Raw genomic sequence first — 18,276 nt, 5'->3', positions numbered from 1 at the left:
GGAAAACCTCATACATCATCCCCCTTCACAAGGGTGGCCCCTCCACCGACCCATCCAACTACCACCCTATTACAATATTTTCACCCCTATCAAAAATCCTAGAAAGATATATCCATCACCAACTTCTCTCCCATTTACTCTCCAACAACCTACTCTCTCAAACCCAACACAGATTTTGACCTGGCCATAGCACCACCACTGTCATAATTAACTTCAGTACCATAAACTCTTACAGAAACCATGGGAAACTTGCCTCTGCCACCTTCCTTGAGCTATCCTATCCTCTCTCTCTGAACTCAGCCTAGATAACTTTACCATACAATGGTTCAGTAGCTACCTAAACAACCACTCTCAATTTGTAAAATGGCTGAACTCCCTATCCCCCCCTCTCCCAATCAAATGTGGTGCATCCCTAGGCTCTATACTTGGCCCCCTCCTCTTCAATGTCTTTACAAACCAACTCCACTTAGAAACCACAAAAGCCAACATAGTCCAATACGTGGATGACACTACCCTTATCTGCTCTGCATCCAACATCCAACTGCTAAAACCCAAGCCCAAGAATCCTTCCTAGAAATAGAAAACTGGCTAAACAATTCTCAACTAATACTGAACCCCCAAAAAACACAACTAATGCTATTCCACACAACAAAGACTATTGACCTCACCTTCTCCGTTCTCTCTGCCTATAAGACCCACATAATTTCTGTTCCCAAGACCAAACTACTAGGTGTTACAATTGACCACCAACTTAAATACAGTAAACGCATATGCCTAACCATCTCCAAAGTCCACAAAAAGATAGGCTGCCTCTATCGCATCAACAAATTTTTAACCTCCAAATCCAGTACTGCCATAGCCAAAACTCATCTTCTATCAAACAAAAACTGTTGTCCAGTTGGACTATCCTGTAAACAAATGTTAAATAAATAAAAATAAATAAAATTAAAAGGCTTTGTGGATATAGCTAAGAGGGCAACTGATTCTCAAGTAAAGGGGGAATCTGTATACTGGAACAAAAGGTTACTGTATAGAGAGAGTGGATCCCTGATGAAGGGCTAGAGGGTGAGGTAATACAGCAGTTGGTAGTGCCTAGAGCCTACCATCTGGCACTTCTAGCCATAGACCATGACATTTTTTTTGCAGGTCATATGAGCAGAAAGCATACCAAGAGACATATTATGCAGAACGTTTATTGGCCTGAGATTGCAAGGGGTGTAATAGGGTACTACAGGACCTGTAAGCAGTGCCAAAAAGTAGGCAAGGCAGGAGACAAGGTCAAAGCTCTTTTGATGCATTTGTCTGTGACTGAGGAGCCATTTTAGAGGGTAGCTATGGATATTGTGGGGTCTATGAGTACCCCAAGCTCCACAGGGAAGAATTATATCCTGGTGGTAGCAGACTATGATACTAGATACTTTGAGGCAGTAGCTCTGTCTTCCATTGAAGCAGAGAAGGTGGCAAATTATGCTAGAGATTTTCAGCAGGGTAGGTTTCCCAAGAGAAATACTAACTGACAGAGGTGCCAATTTCATGTCAGACCTGATGACTTGTCTGTGGAAGCACTGTGGGGTAAAGTACCTAAGGACCACTCCCTATCATCCCCAGACTAATGGTCTTGCAGACAGGTTAAACTGTACACTAAAGACCATGCTGTGTGTATTTGCAGACCAGTCTAAGAGAGAGTGGAGCAAATAGTTGCCTATCTGCTGTTTGCTTGCATAGAGGTACCCCTGGAATCCACAGGTTTTTCACCCTTTGAGTTTCTGTATGGACATAGGATGAGGGGGCCTTTAAGTATGACTCATGATAAGTGGGAAAGTGAGTGTGAATCCCACAAGGAGACTGTTGTGGCATATGTCCTAATCCTCAAGAAAAGGCATAGGGAGCTCATGGGCTTGGCCTAGGAGAACCTGGCAGGAGCTCAACAGCAGAAAAAGGTCTAGTATGATAGGAATGCTCAAGCCAGAGAGTATGCTGTTGTGCAGCAGATTATGGTACTCATTCTTGCAGACATAATACGCTGCAGGTAGCTTGCGAGGGACCCTTCAAAATGATAAGGAAGGTCAGTGATTTTAACTACATGGTAGAATTGCTAGGCAGGAGGCAGGGACACAACTTGTACCATGTTAGCATGATGAAATCTTTCCATAATAGGGAGGCCCTGGTGTTAAATATTTGCAGTAGGAGACAGGAGGAGTCTAAAGGAGATCTATAGCTACAGCAAGCCACCCAGCAAAATGTCAAGTTACTATGTTACTAGTTACAGGCATATGATATGACAGTGCAGCACTGTAGTGGGATCAGCAATGCCAAAGCAGATGGGATCTCAAGATAGGGTATGGGATAATGTATTCCCAGATATGCTCATTTGTCTCAAGCAATGTACACAAAGCATTAGTTTCACAGAGAGGGTGCTGGAGGACTTGACTTGGGCACCTGACTGAGGACCTAACCCTACAGTTTTGCCAGTGGAAAGTCTTACTGGGGACCTGGATGTAGATAGATGGAGAAACCCAGACCCCGGGCTGAGTGCGTTCCCTGTGTGCTCTTAAGGGAAATTGTAATTGAAGGTGAGAGGTCTGCATCTGTAAATACTGAGTGTGTCCATTTGTATTCCAAATTTTGGAAGAAAATGCAAATATAAAATTCTTAATCTTCCGGATAGACATATAACATGCTCATCTAACACTTAAAGTAACTGCATCCACCTTTTATGGAAGGTCTCCAGAGAACTACTCAGATGTTTTTGATGTTCTATGAGATTCCTGATCTTGCTTGAGTATTTTAAGATGTTCTCCTAAAATGTGTGATTATTGTGACATTAAAGTAAATTGTGCTACTACTGAATAATGCCAACTTTTGGAGATAAAAATCTTTCTATTTTTCCTAGGGTCATGATTATGTCACAGCAGAATGTGGACACCAGTTCTTTTAGTTCTTGGACACACTGGTGTATATGTGGTTGCAATCTTCTACAAAGTACCCAGCTGTAAGGAAAAAAACATCGCTGCATGCTCAGTCTGATTCATTTGTTGCTGCTGTGTGGACAGTCAATATATTAATTTCAAGCAGTTTGCCAGTAGTTTATCTAAGCCAAGATCAGAAAGCAGTGTAAAACACCTATCTTTTACTGACACTTTAAAGAGTTTGGGCAATATTTAATATTATTAAAATATAAACTACTTTGTTTGGATTTGTCTCATCACATCTCTAGAGAAACATATCAACAAGTACTCTTATGGGTGTTGTATATCACCACAATATAGAGGATTTGGTGTGATCTCACCCCAGGTGACATGGGTCCCGATAGTGGCCTGAACACTGGAGGAGTCGGCTGAGTTGATGTAAGTGACTAGCCAAAGATGGCTTGCTACTACATGTGTGTGCGTGGAGGGGTAGAGTTGGAGTCCTGCCACATGAGCTCATGCTACAGAAAGACCTGGACATGCAGCACATGGGTCTCAGTATGTGTAAGCATGCCTAGAAATGCAGAGCAATATAGCTGTGAACCATAACTACACGGAAGCATGTACCTGCATTTGTCTACCATAGTGAGCATTGTAAGTACTATATTTTCAAGCCATCAAAAAAAAAAAAAAAACTTCTGACACTTGCTGGACTATAAAACAAAAAAGAAAAGCAAACAGCCAGCAATATAGCATGAGCATTCTGCACAAACTAAATCAGAAATAAACAAAGAGATACTCAGGAACCATAGATACTTTAGTACGATATAACCTCAACAAGCTTTCATAACAAAGTGCTTTCTCAAAATGAAGTAAACAGCCAGTGATAAATCTTGACTATTGTGCACAATTAACTTAAGAAAGCACTTTGTGGTGAAAGCTTGCTATGGTTATTTTGTTTTAAATTATCCATGTTTCCTGAGTGGTTCTTTGTTTATTTTTATATTGTTATTGTTGATGGATTATGGCTGGGATTTCCACTTCTTTTCTCATTCCCAATTTTCCTGGACAATGATGGTGGGTGGGATAAATAGACCAGTAGGTGATGAATGCTTATTGGTTACTGGGAGAGTCAGGATGGTCAAGAGAAAATATTGTCATCTTACGTATTTCCTTGTTTAGCAAAAAACATTTGTGAGAATTCCGACACTTTTAACAATATATATTATCTTGGACATCAAGGACTTTGCAAGATTCTGTTTTAAAGATAAGGCTTCTGTATATAAGTCTTATCAAATACTCCTGTTATTCTACAATTCTACTGTTTTTCTAAAATTCACCAAAGAAAAAAGAAACCTTAAGAACAATTGGAAGTAAAATGTTAATTAATTCTAAAAGGCAGATCTTCCATCAGGTGCCATCTAGAACCAGGCAGTGGTGAAAGAGAGATCAATAGTTTAGCTATTGAATGAGGCAGATCATGCTCCAGATCCCACTGTACTAACTACTTCTGACATTTTGTACAGTATGACATCAAATTTGTTTATTACTTATTTGTTTGTATTTGTTTTCCAGGGTAAAGCACTGATCTCCATGGACTTTTAACAGACTCAACCCAGGAGTAGTGTCAGGTTAAGTGACTTGCTCAGAGTCACACAGTTATGCAGTAGAAGATTAGGGAATCAAACCTTGCACTGCTGAATGACAGGCAACAGCCTGTTACATTAATCTTTCCTACTTCCAGACTCACCATTGCTTGAACATGGGTTCTAGAGGAACGAACAGTAATTAAGCAGGCAGCTTCAGCAAGAAAAATGGTGCCCAAAAATGGAACATGAAAAGGCAGGATTTATGAATGTAAAATAGTCTTATTTCATCATAGAAACTGTGGATTCAGTGTCTGTCTGAGTTTGACTTGTCCTCTATGTCCAAGCAAGTCTCTAGATGCCTGAGTTTTGTATCATCCTTTTTTTTTGTATTGCTTACTTTTACATAATACATGATATGACATATGGGGTCTGCATATAGGAGAAAACATTGCACAAAAAACTCCAGGCTTATTCTTATGAGCAGTGGCTATCTGGTATTCTGGCATCTGGTGTTCAAACATCATTCTCTTAGACATTAGTGGAGACTCTTGCATTTTGATTATAGAGGGTTTGTGCATGAATGTTTTATGCTGGTCCAGATAAATTCAGTGTTTTTTTTTCAAGCCCTAAGCCTTCTACCTCAGGTGTTGCAAAGGAGAAAAACAGGCAAGGACCTCTTTCACCTCCTTCAGCAAATTAGGATGAAAATGAAGGTGATGGGACCTTGACTTATCCATATTACGATGGATCCCCTACTAGTACTGATACAGATTCCAGAGCTGAGAGCTCATTCCTATGAGAAGTTTCATTCGCGGTGAGCCCTTATTCCTTAAGAAAGAACATTTTAAATATTTCAAGAATCACTTATCTTTTCCCAGGATAAGATATGCTTTAGAGCCCAAAATACTGTCATTCTGTCTTACTTTCAATTCTTTTTAGGGTACTTTTTCAGATCTTTCTTTATGACTTGATTCTCAGTTACCTGTCCAGAGGAAACCTAATGGATTTTACAGGTTTCAGAAGCAAGATAAATTCTGTACAAAATCCTTATGGGTAGCCCTACTGCTGTAGAAGTAGCCACTCCTAAGTTGTCCAAGATAAACAGCTGCTCTGAGTACTGTTATTAAAATGAAAACCATTAGATCTCCAGAAATGTGTGGGAGGAGAAGGTATATGTTACCTTTGCCTTTACAGCCACTAGGTATAAGAAACATATGGCACTGTACCAGTGGGAGGAGGATCTATCCCAAGGTATTCACAAGTCTTTTCTTAAGGAGAAAATTATACATTTGGCTGAGATGGTAAACAAGGTATGGTTACATATTACCAAGTGTTGTTATGACTCAGGATGTTTGGGTTTAGAACAATGGCTTCAGTCATGGTGTTATGTAGCTTTGCCTTGCAAAGTACCTCATCGCTCTCAGAAGATATTAGGGATCAGTTGGTAGATGCCCCTCTGAATAGAACCCATCTGTCTGGACTTTGCTCAGAAAATCTGTTAAAAATCTGGAGGAAAATGGCAAAACTATGGAAATGTAAAGTTAATGGTTTATTTCTCAACTACAAAATACACCAGACGTTACCCTTGGAAGTCTAGAACCTTCTGCAGAAATCAGTCAGGACAGCATTTATATACAAAAGATGCACATTTCAGTCTAAAATGTATCAGGAGCAGCTGAAAGAAGAAATGCAATTGCAATGACAAGAAAGTGTCAAGGATCCATAGCTCACAGGAGGAGGGTTATCTTTATTTATAAAGAAATGGCATCAGCATCACAACAAACTTGGGTAAGATGAGTTTTCATTAAAATTACACCATAGAATTTTATGGCACGATTCCAGAAGAATTCCATCACAAATAAAAAAAAAAGGCATTGATAAGGCAGTTCATACTCTGGTTCAATAATGTCTGCTATCTCCATTTATTCAACCATTGTACCCTTTGGAGATTGTCAGGGTTTTAATTCTGGGGTTTTCCTGCTTCAAAGAGAGAAAAACAGTGACTTGTTGTGATACATTTGACTTTCCTCAACAGATTTATAAAGGCAAATAAGATGAAAATCTCGATCCTTCTCATTCTTCTTCTTCTTCTTCTTCTTCTTCTTCTTCTTCTTCTTCTTTTCCTTCTCCTTCCTCTTCTTATGCAGAAACCATGGTTGGTAACCTTAGATATAAAAGAGATTTATCACCGTATCTAAACACACAAGACTCACAGATAATGTTTTATTATTTGATGTAACTGACACAAATTTATTTTCTTAAGTTTCTCAGCAAAAATGTCTCACAGGAAGGACATTCCAAGAAGCCATGGGGTAAGGATTAGCTCTATGATACAGAAGGATATAATCCTAACTGTAACCTAAATGACAGGTTGAATTACTGGAGCAGATAGTGGAGGATCTGTTGATGGATTATGTGTGGTTTGCCTATCCTGGGGGGTGAGGAGAAGTTTGATTGCTGTAGTGCTGGTGGTTTTACTAAGCAGAGATGTCTAGTGTGCAGCATATAATTGGGAATATGCACTTACCATCTCCAACCCAATCATAGTAGTCTTCTGGATGCATGTTCAAAAATGAACATTGGTTTTCGATGGTATTATGGCCATCATAATGATATAAGTATGTATGTCAGCTACTAAGGGGCAGGATTGGACTATAAGAAATTTCCCTGAGCTTTGCCCTGTGGATAGTGTGGCTAAAGGCCTGGGAGCATCATGAATTTCTATAGCCTTAGGACTATTAGTTTTTGATCCCAAAAGAAAGGTCGCTTTGGTCTGGGAAATGAAATCAGGCATTCACACCCCTGGTATGATGGATTTCCTTGTCTGTCTAACAGGGCAGAATGTGTGATTTGGGTGGTGCCGGGACAACCATCATGCCTGCCTGGATGACTGTTATCCCTGGCTAACTTTTGTCTTGAGCAGAGGATAGCTGCTGCTCTAGGGATTGAATGGTCTCATGACTGATAGAAAGGGCTGTGACAATCAGTTGACAGGGAGGCAGAAAAGCCTACTAAAACATGTAATACATATCCTTATCCATCATCATGGGGTCACAATGCTCAATCCCTAGACTGTAGACTTCTGCTCATCCCAGCTCCAGTGAAGGAGTTACAGTGGGGGCGCAGAGATATCACTGTCATTTGATGATTACCTTGTTTTGGGGGCGCAGAGATATCACTGTCATTTGATGATTACCTTGTTTTGGGGGCGCAGAGATATCACTGTCATTTGATGATTACCATATCACTGTCATTTGATGATTACCTTGTTTTGATATCACTGTCATTTGATGATTACGAGATATCACTGTCATTTGATGATTACCTTGTTTTGGGAGAGATATCACTGTCATTTGATGATTACCTTGTTTTGGGGGCGCAGAGATATCACTGTCATTTGATGATTACCTTGTTTTGGGGGCGCAGAGATATCACTGTCGTTTGATGATTACCTTTTTTGCCTCCACCACAAAGTCAGGCACTGATAACAGATGATTCATATTATGATTGGAGAGCTCATCTAAGAGAGCTACAAATTCAAGTTCAGTTTCCTCATCTCCCAAAAACACCTTAGCAACTTGACAGAGATGTTAGCCATTCACCTACCTCTACTAATTCAGCCATAAAACAATGTAGGCTGCAGACAGTGACAGGCATCACAATAGTGATTTAGCCCCTTAATAAACAGGGAGGGATCCTGCATAGAGGGAAAAATCTCTAACTGGTATCCCAGTAGACCTACATTCACATAGAGGTCCCTGACAGTGAAGGAGCTGGTGGTAGGAAGAGAAATGTTTAAATTCCAAATAACCCATACTAGGAGAAGAGCAGGTTTTCTGCCTAGCTATGGCATTTAGCAAAGGCAGGAGTTCTAGCGTATCAGGCAAAGGTACAAGGGGAACTATAAACAGAATACCTCCTGCACCCTGTATGCATAAAGTAGCACATGTGCAAAAACTATGCTGATGTTAGTGCATGCCATGGTGGGTTATGGGGCCAATACTTGCCCAAAGTCGAAAGCTTCCCCTACTGTCTTGATGACAGCATATTGGTATGGCTTTATGTCCTCTCTGTCTGGCTGCGGAAACTGAAGAATGGCACCAGAGTGTGTAAAATGGCGGGTAGTGCAGTATAGAAACATGAAAACAGTACTAAAAAAATATAATTAAGGAACCCATTCTTACCTCTTTAGAAACTTGCTCTGAGAATTTGTGAGCAAGATCTTCACTATTTTTATTATACAGATGATTTGCATTTTAAGATAAGACAATATAGTAATAACAAATATGAGCAGCAAAATCACAGAATGTCATGAGTAACAACTGGACAAAGACACTTTCCTAACATGGTAAACATTTTGGATCAACTGAAGGTAGACCTTTTTAGCCTCAGAATGGAATCTTCAGTTCTGAGCTCCTCAAACAGTGACAGTGGTGAGCAGTATTTATTTATTTATTTCACATTTGTTGACAGAGTTAGTCTGACTGGGCAAATAGCCATTTTTTTCAGCAGAGACCCGAGGAGTAGGGCTCGAAAAGAAAAAACAAAACAAAAATAAAGGTAAATAACATGGTAAAAAAATATTCCAAAGAGAAGATTGTATCAAAACTAAGCATACATAGTACAAAATACAAAATAACATAATTCAAAATACTGGCAGATACAACATAATAGAGTATGGTCAGATTTGAAACATAAAAAATAATAAATATAAATATCATAAGAACTCATATGTTAATGGAAGCTATAGAAGAAAACAAAACATTTAAAGGCATAAGTATTTACAGGAGTAAAGACCCATGTGAAAGGCCAATAACTAGACAACCGTTCAAGGAAAGCTGAAAAAACAAAAGCAAAACAGTTAGCATAGTATAAGGAAACACAGAAACTGTTAACAAAGTAAAAAAAAGCAAACAGAAGAGAAGTGGAGGAGAGACCTTTTAAATTGTTTGGAACCAATTCCTAATTTATACTTTTCTAACAATCCGTCTGATCCAAAGACTTAAAAGAAAGGTAAAACTTAATTCTTATAGCTACAAATTGTCCCAGACAATCTTTGCCCATGTTTCTAACCCAGATGTCTATAGCTTGACCTGTAACTCTGCATCTGTCTATCCATGTCTTGTTACAAGTCCTCCATCTCTGTATTAGGTCCCTGAACCTAAAATCTAAAAGTCTGGAGGATTTCTGTTTTGTATGAAATACCATTTCTTTAATTTATTTTTTTCAGGTGTTTTTCTCTGTTTTGGAAGAAGGTAAATGACAAATAGTAGACATTCATACCTCTTGAAATAAACAAACTTTTCTACTGCTGTGAAAATAAAGGCCTGCACCTTGCTGCATACTTAGTTCCTCAGGTCTTAGAATACCCAGACACTTTGCTCAGTACACACATGCCCAATTTATATATCAAAGTGCACTTATATGATTATGTTTCCAGCTGTAGTTTCTCAACTTGTTATAAAGGAATACTTTAATGGGATCCTTCACCCCTGCCCTGCAGGAATACAGTAACTTCTGCTTGGGAGTTAAATTTTGTAATTGAAAGGATCAATCAAGTCATCATCCTTTTAAACCAATCAGTTCTGCAGACCTTGAATATCTTTCCTAGAAAATTCCTAGAAAAAAAGTCTTCTTAGTGACAGTAATGATTTCATTTGTTATATGTAGAGGTATTTTTGTGGGAGTGAGTTGCAGGAATGGTGTGCATTTAATGTGTGATGTCAGTTCTGTATTGATTTTTTTTTACTGCATAAAAATACTGAGATTTGAGACTGCATAGCAGTTTGCAGCTCATCATATATTCTAGTTTAACAACTGATTTGCCCAGGCTGCATTAAAAAGGTGATAACTGGTTAGATAAAAAAGGAAAGTTGGATAGGAATGCTAATAAGCTGTGAAATGCCATAAGTATACATTGAGAGACTGGGTGGTCTCACAAACAGCTCTGCATAAAGGACTTATGTCACCAGAACAAAGGGTGAAGATTGCGGAGGGCTTTGCCCACAAAATGCATCAGGAGAGTGTTCGTACTTACCAGGAGAGAAGGTGTTGTTGTGAAGTTAATGATCCAGCTAGTCTCAAAATTGTGTGTCAAGACAAAGAATACTTTCGTGAAATGTTGAAGGAGGCAGTGGACTGTTATACAAATGTGGATACTAGAAACGTGGAAGCAGTGGGGAAAATATACAAACAGAAGGGCCACTAAGTGAAGGCAACAGGTAGAGAGAAAAAAATGCAAAGCTCCACACTCTGCTAGAAAGCCGTTGGTGTGTATTCTAAGATGGTCAGTCATTGTTCATAGGTGTTTACTAGGCTAATGACCACAAAGGCTTTTTAAGCCTAGCTATGCATCCCTAATCTCTTACAAGTTCTGATACCTTTGTTAAGTGGAGCAGGGGCCTGAGAGATGACCCATTTACAGGTTGCCTGTGTCCACTAGAGACATAGGTGCCAACCCAGGGATGAATTTCCTGTTTCCCATCCAGCTATCCCAGTTGCACTTGAATTGGGTTAGGGAGGAACTCTGCTTCACATGGATACATGTTCCATAGATAGGGAAGTCTCTGGGATACATACCTATCTCTCCAGCAGGTACTATTTATATCACAGGCAATGTTTAAGTCTTTAAAATGGGTTATTCTGGTAATATTTCTTTTGTGGATATGTAGGAGGTCCATCATAGTGGGTTCTGACAATGCCCTGTATGCCCGGCATAGATCTCCCTTCAACAGCCTGTAGGAGACAGAATACAGGGAAAGGGCCATGTGGCAGTCTCATAGGACATTTTACTTATGCTCTGTATTCTTTTAGTGAGGAACCTCTGTGGACGTTCCAATTGTTGGATATGCCTGGTTAGGTACATAGGTTCATAGGTTCATAGATTAGAACTAGGCTAACCCTCCTTTGTGAGCCATTTTAAGCCTAGCCAATTATCCTTTGTGAGACTCAAACCTTGCATGTTGTGTTTATAAGGCAAACACCTTAACCATTAGGCCACATACCAAAGGAGGCATTGTAGTCAATGATATATATGATGAATGCTGATTACAGTGGAACAATGACTTCCTTGGAATAAGTTGAGCAACATAGAATGATTTTCTCACCACTGTAGGCACATGATGATCAAAGGCTAGATTACTATCTGTGTTTGTCCCTAAGTCCCTAACTACTGTGTCAGAGAGATGTAGTCTAATCAAATCTGCTGGGGTAATGGGAAATGAGAGACAGAGCACCTTTAAAAGAACATAGCCAAGAGATGATTTGCAGATCACCACCCTGTGTAGGGCAGCAGCTGAACAAAGCAGGCAGCCTAAACATAAGAAAGACTGTGTCCAGAAGTCAGTACAGAGGAGGGAGAGTTTTCACTTGGATGCAGAAAAGGGGACAGGAGCATGCTGAGAACTCAATGTGCAAGCATTCAAGCAATTAATTTTAATAACGTGCATGGGAGTTAGTTTGATTACCTTCCATTTTACCCAGAATCTGAATGCTCTTCTCCTCAGCCTTGTAGTGGTTCTTTCTTGTCATGGATGCTGTGGAGAATGAATGATCCAGCTCAGTGAAAGTAATTAAGAGTGTGACAAAGAGATATGATGTTCAAATGTGCCCAGCTGTGATTTATTTATTTAGTTAGATATTCATTTCCGTTTGATTACATGGAAAGTCCAACTACCTAAGAGCCCATTTTCAGTGAAGGCCCAGGGAGAAAAGCTCTAAACTATTACAAAACACTTTAAGAACAATAATTTTGCAATTTTCAGAATAATACAAAAAGCATCTACAGTTTAAATAATCATACCACATTAGACATAATATAAAAACATTGGTTAAGAATAGATGCAACTTATATGACAATGATCTATCTGCGGTGGTACAGCAGTAGCGTTGTTGCCTCACAGCAAGAGGTTCTCCCGTTCGATTCTCGGCTGAAGTACGGGGAGTGCCTTCTGTGTGGAGTCTGCATGTCCTCCCCACGGTTGGATGGGCGTTCGAAAGACATGCGTAAATGGGCATGCCTTCATTGAAGGTTGGACGTCAAGCTGGTCGTACAGCCAATCATTAGCAGACCAGAGTTCCGCTGTGGTGACCCCTAACTGGGAAAAGCCGAAAGACAAACAACAACAACATTTAATATCTAGAGAAATTTTAACCAGATTATAAAGAAATTAAATTTTAGTATAATACAAACAGAAATTGCCATATGAAGTAACAAAAAAGCAGGATTATGGTATAATTAGAAAGAAAGCCAGGGGAGTGTTAGATTAGGGACTTCCATTTTAAACTAGTTATTAGGCATTATGCAGACTAAAGGGTAAAATAGGCCTAGAAATGTAGTGACAGAATTGTGTTTAATGTATGCATACATTTTAGAAAAGACAGTTAAGCAGAAGGAAAGAATAACCTTGCTGGTCAAGCATGAGAGATAACAGTTCCCAAAGGAAGGCTACAGACTGTTATTTTTCTGTTCTCTTTCTCAAGGGAAGAATCAAGGGAATGTTAGATAATAGGATAGCTAGCCACCTGCAAGCTGCAAAACAAGACAAGGCCTGAGAACCAAGACTAAGGAGCCATGTAAAGCATTACAGGGTTTTGGTATTATCAAAATATACTTCAGAGACAGTTAGTGAACTCAGTTAGTTTGACCTGACATACAGAAAAGATTAAATATCCAGCATTTTAGAAAGGAAGCTACAACACAGACATTAAAGCCTGAGTACAGAAGACAGGTCAAATAAAGACGGTTTCTGTTTATGAAAAAGAAAACAGCTTACACTTGCAGTGTAACCAACAACAGCAAAACAGTGGAAAATAAATAAGAAACAGCCTCAGTTACTCATAGCAGGAAAAATAAAAATAAAATGTATTATGTTAGCATGCGATGGTGCAGCAGCAGCGTTGTTGCCTCACAGCAAGAGGTTCTCCTGCTCAATTCTCGGCTGGAGTGCCTTCTGTGTGGAGTCTGCATGTCCTCTCCGCAGTCAAGTGGCATTCAAAAGACATGTGTGAATGGGCGTGCCTTCGCTGAAGGCTGGGCATCGGACTAGCAACTCGGCATCATAAGAATCTACTGCCAATCATTAGCAGACCGGAGTTCCACTGTGGCGACCCCTAACCGGGAGAAGCCGAAAAGACAAACATTATGTTAGCGCTTTCATGGTATTCACCACTTCATCAGACATACATTCTCTTAAAAAACAGAAGCATTTTAAAGCCATATCAATTAATGACATCATTATCAAGCACTTAAAAACATTTTTTAAAAACTATTTTAAAAATAACAGTTTAGTGTTTCATCATACTTTAATGCTTCAAAGGTCTCTCTTTCAAGAAGGGTTTTAAGGAGACTTTGGCATTTAGTCTCCAAGGTCTGTCTGCCTGAAGTTTAATTATCCAATTTTGCTCTGCCACTTCAGTTTTGTTTTTAAAGTCTCCTCCCCTTATACCTTCAGCTAACACTTCTAATACAAAGAAACTAAAGCTATGATTCATTCCTTGTTTTAAAACATGTTGTGCCAAGGCACTGGCTTCTTTTGTGTTCTGTACATCCCTGTAGTGCTCAGGCATCCTGTCTTTCAGCATACGACTGGTTTTACCAATGTAGTATGCATAACATATCTTACAGAAACTGAAATAAACCACATTTTTTGTCCTACAATCAGCGTAAAAATTAAAGTCAATGTTAAAGTGCAATATAGGGTGTTGATAAAATTCACCAGTATATACATATTTACATGCACTACAATTTCTACATTTATGGGTACCAATTCTTTCTGAAGGAATTCCTTGGTTCTTATTTAGATTATAGCAAAGATGTTTTTTAAGGGATGTGTTGTTCTTAAATGAAAAGCACGGTGTTTCACCTATCACATTTTCAAATTCATCTACTGTTCTTAGAATGTTCCAATTAGCTTTCACAATATCACATATACTGTTAATATCACTGGAGTATGCCAGGGTGATCCTAAAATCACCAAGCTTCACTATATTTGGTTTTGAGTTTATTTCAAGTGGAATCTCTTCTCCATAGTATGGCCTGCATCTATTCTGCCTTTCTCTCCAGGCTTCTGTGATACAGCTATCTATCTCTGCAGCTTTGTAGCCCCTGCTAAGGAATTAAACTTTAAGATTTGATATTGCCCTTTCCAGATTGACATCATCACTGAAAAGCCTTATTGTTCTGAAGACCTGCCCCTTCAAGACATTTTTCTTTACATGTCAAGGGTGCATACTACTATTATGTAGGATGTTATTTCTCCTAACCGGCTTTCTATAAAGGCCTGTGTGTAATGTGTGTAGTTCCCCTCTACTAATCTTAACATCCAAGAAATCAATGTCACTAGCAGAAATGCAAGCAACCTCCACCCCCCAATACAACCCAAATGACACATAGCCCGCAGACTCAGTGTGCCACTCAACCACAGCTAATAAGGCAAAACAACTTACCCAACACACTAGTCAAAGGTGACTCTATAGTCAGGCAGACTGATGTCCCACTCACCAGGCTAAACAAGGAGAAGGTTACTGTCAGCTGCCTGTCAGGTGCCAGGATCCACCACATAACCCATGCACTCAGGGCACTCCAGAACAAGTACAAATATGACTCTGTCATTGTCCATGTTGGTGTGAATGACCAGAGACGTACCTCTCTGGACTACATGAAAAGAGACATGGAAGAGCTCTCCAATCTTGTAGCTCAGGCAGGTATGACCCTAGCTGTGAGTAGCATTGTGCCATCACCCAGATTGATACCGCAGTACAAGGACAAAATGATTGACTTCAACAATTGGCTAAGCTTCTGGTGTCATTCTAAAGGGATACAGTATCTGTCTGCCTGGGATGACATGGTTAACAGACCATGATGCTTTGCCAGGGATGGCCTGCACCTGTCACCCCTGGGATTCTGGATACTGGCTAAGGTTCTTGCCGCCCCTATAGTGCCTTTTTTAGGCAAGGTTCAAATGGCAAATTCACCATCATAACAGGAACAGGCAAGCAAAAACTGAGAGTAATGCTACTCAATGCTAGAAGTCTAAATCTCAAAATGCACTCACTTGAGGCACTCCTTAAAATGGAGAACATCGATATCTGTGCAGTGACTGAGACCTGGTTCAAGGCTCCAGAGAGCACCCCTGCACTACCAGACTATAACTCATACTACACTTTTCGGCCATGTAATATGAACCAGAACACCAAAGGCGGAGGTGTGTCCATATTCATTAAGGATATCCACACCTCCAGGCTAGTTGCTCAGCATAATGAAGCCAAGGTTATCCAAGTGCAACTAACTCTGGGCAAAACTGCAATCCAAATTGTAGCTTGCTACAGATCCCCCACCATGCCCCAGGATTCATACTCCTCTTTTCTTGATGTACAGGAAAATATTAGGGTTCAACCAAAGATAATAATAATGGGCAATTTCAACTACCCCACCATTAACTGGGAAAACTACTCATGTACAAACTCTTTCACTCAACGCTTTCTGGAATTCATAAACTCCAATGCCCTGGATCAACTTATCCACACCCCCACCAGGGGCAACAATATCCTAGATCTAGTCATTATCAGCATGAGTGACCGTTGTTCCACACCTGAAGTCAACGCCTCATGGGTCCAATCTGACGATAAGCTAATTACCCTGGATATCCACATCCTGCCTCCACCCCCCATTAAGGAAGCCATGGTAAAAAATTCTTCAAAGCCAACTTCATGCTTCTTAAGACAGAAGTGGTGAACTTCATGACACCCATGCAGATGGACAATACAGTTACGACTACTGAATCCTACACAATTGCACTTTATAAGCACTTATTTGAGTGCATGGATCGTGCTATCCCAAACAGAACCAAGATGCTATCCTCCAAAAAAAAGGAAGCCAATCTGGTGGTCCCCTGCCATAAATAAATTGTACGAAAGAAGGAAGAAACTGTTGCAAAAGAGAGTAAAATCCCATGAGTGGAGGAGCTCCCTGGTCAGTCTCAGTAAGAAGCTGCGATCCCTGATAAAATCCTCCAAAGCTAGTTACAAAAGCAAAATTGCCACTGATTCTAAAGACAACCACAAAGCATTCTATAGCTATGTCAAGAATCTCAATGGCAGCACTCAGATCTGCTCTGAGTTACAGCACAATGGCACTAAATATACAGACCCAAATGATATTGCCAACATCCTGGCAGATAGGTTCAGTGCTAACTTTACCCCCCTCTTACCCCCTAAAGAGCCCATCTCTAAACCGGAAGAATGCAAAGTTCCTGTAATCATGGTTGCACAGGTAAAAACTGCACTCTCCAAAGCCAAGAACACAGCATCCATGGGACCAGACAACATACCAGGCTGCGTTCTACATGAACTACAGAACAAACTGGCACCCCACCTAAGTGCCATGTTCAGTCATAGCATCACCTCAGGCTTTGTGCCCGCTGAATGGTGCACAGCGACGGTTATCCCACTCCACAAGGGGGGAGCCACCACGGACCCCGAGAACTACCCCCCCCCATTAGCCTGATGAGCCTGGTCTGCAAGGCCATGGAACGTATCATCATGGAACTTATAAACAAAGACATCGGTAATCTCCAAACTCTGGACCCCACCCAGTTTGGGTTTGTAAAAGGCAGATCATGTCTCCGAAACCTGATAGACTTCTTTGAAGCAGCTACCAAAGCCATAGACGAGGGTAAAGTGGTTCACACAGCCTATCTAGATCTTGCCAAGGCTTTCGACACCATCCCCCACTCTGGAATTATAGATAAACTCACTAAACTAGGTATAAATCCCTATGTCACAAGACGGGTTGCCAACTGGCTCACTGACAGAACCCACACTGTGAAAGTAGCAGACTCCAAATACGATTACAGACCAGTGACAAGTGTAGTACCACAGGGTTCAGTCCTGGGTCCTCTCCTGTTTGGTATCTACTTCTCTGAAGTACAGGCTAATACATAAGGTCTTTGGCTAATGAAGTTCGCAGATGACTGCAAACTAGGAGCTATAATCGAATTTCTTAACGATGTGGACATCCTACAAAAGGGCCTCACTGAGCAGATACCTGGTGTCAAAGCCATGGCCTCAAGCTCAATGCTAAAAAGTGCACTGTCATCCCCTTTGGTAAAAACTCTGTACCCATGAACTACAACATAGGCGGTAGTATACTTAACACCAAAAGTGTGATAAGAGACCTTAGGACACAGGTGGACAGTAGTCTCTCCTTTGATAATCACATCACCACAGTAGTCAGGAAATCCTTCTATGACATCACAAAAGATTTCTCATCCAGAAAAAAAGAGGTCATTGTTCCCCTCTACTCATCATTCATTAGACTCATTATAGAGTACAACACCCCTTTTGGTATGTACCTGACAAGACATCTACAACAACTGGAAAGGCTGCAGAAATACCTCACAAAGAGGATTACCAGCCTCAAACAGATGCCCTATGCAGACCGTCTCAAAAAACTCCAGCTTTACTCCGTTGCATATCGCCTACTCAGATGTGATCTCTGCCTAATGTACAAAGCTATGTCAAACCCAGAGCTATTGGACATGCTCCACTTAAAGAAATCCCAATCCCTCTGAGCTACAGGCTCTAGGGACCTAAACCTTGTCACCACAAATAAACAGAACATGCTGGAGGGATAGATTCCTGCCCCAGAGACTTCCCATACTCTGGAATAAACTACCTATCTATATCAAACAAAGCTTCTCATTAGTACTCTTCAAGAAAAATCTTGATGATTGGATGGGAAATAGGAAATTCACCCCGGGGATCACTTCTGTGGCTCT

Source organism: Protopterus annectens, chromosome 2.part0, assembly GCF_019279795.1.
Source record: "Protopterus annectens isolate FY-2018-M chromosome 2.part0, PAN1.0, whole genome shotgun sequence".
Taxonomy (NCBI): Eukaryota; Metazoa; Chordata; order Ceratodontiformes; family Protopteridae; genus Protopterus; species Protopterus annectens.
The sequence above is the reverse complement of the archived record's forward strand: the minus strand, read 5'-3'. Positions refer to the sequence as shown.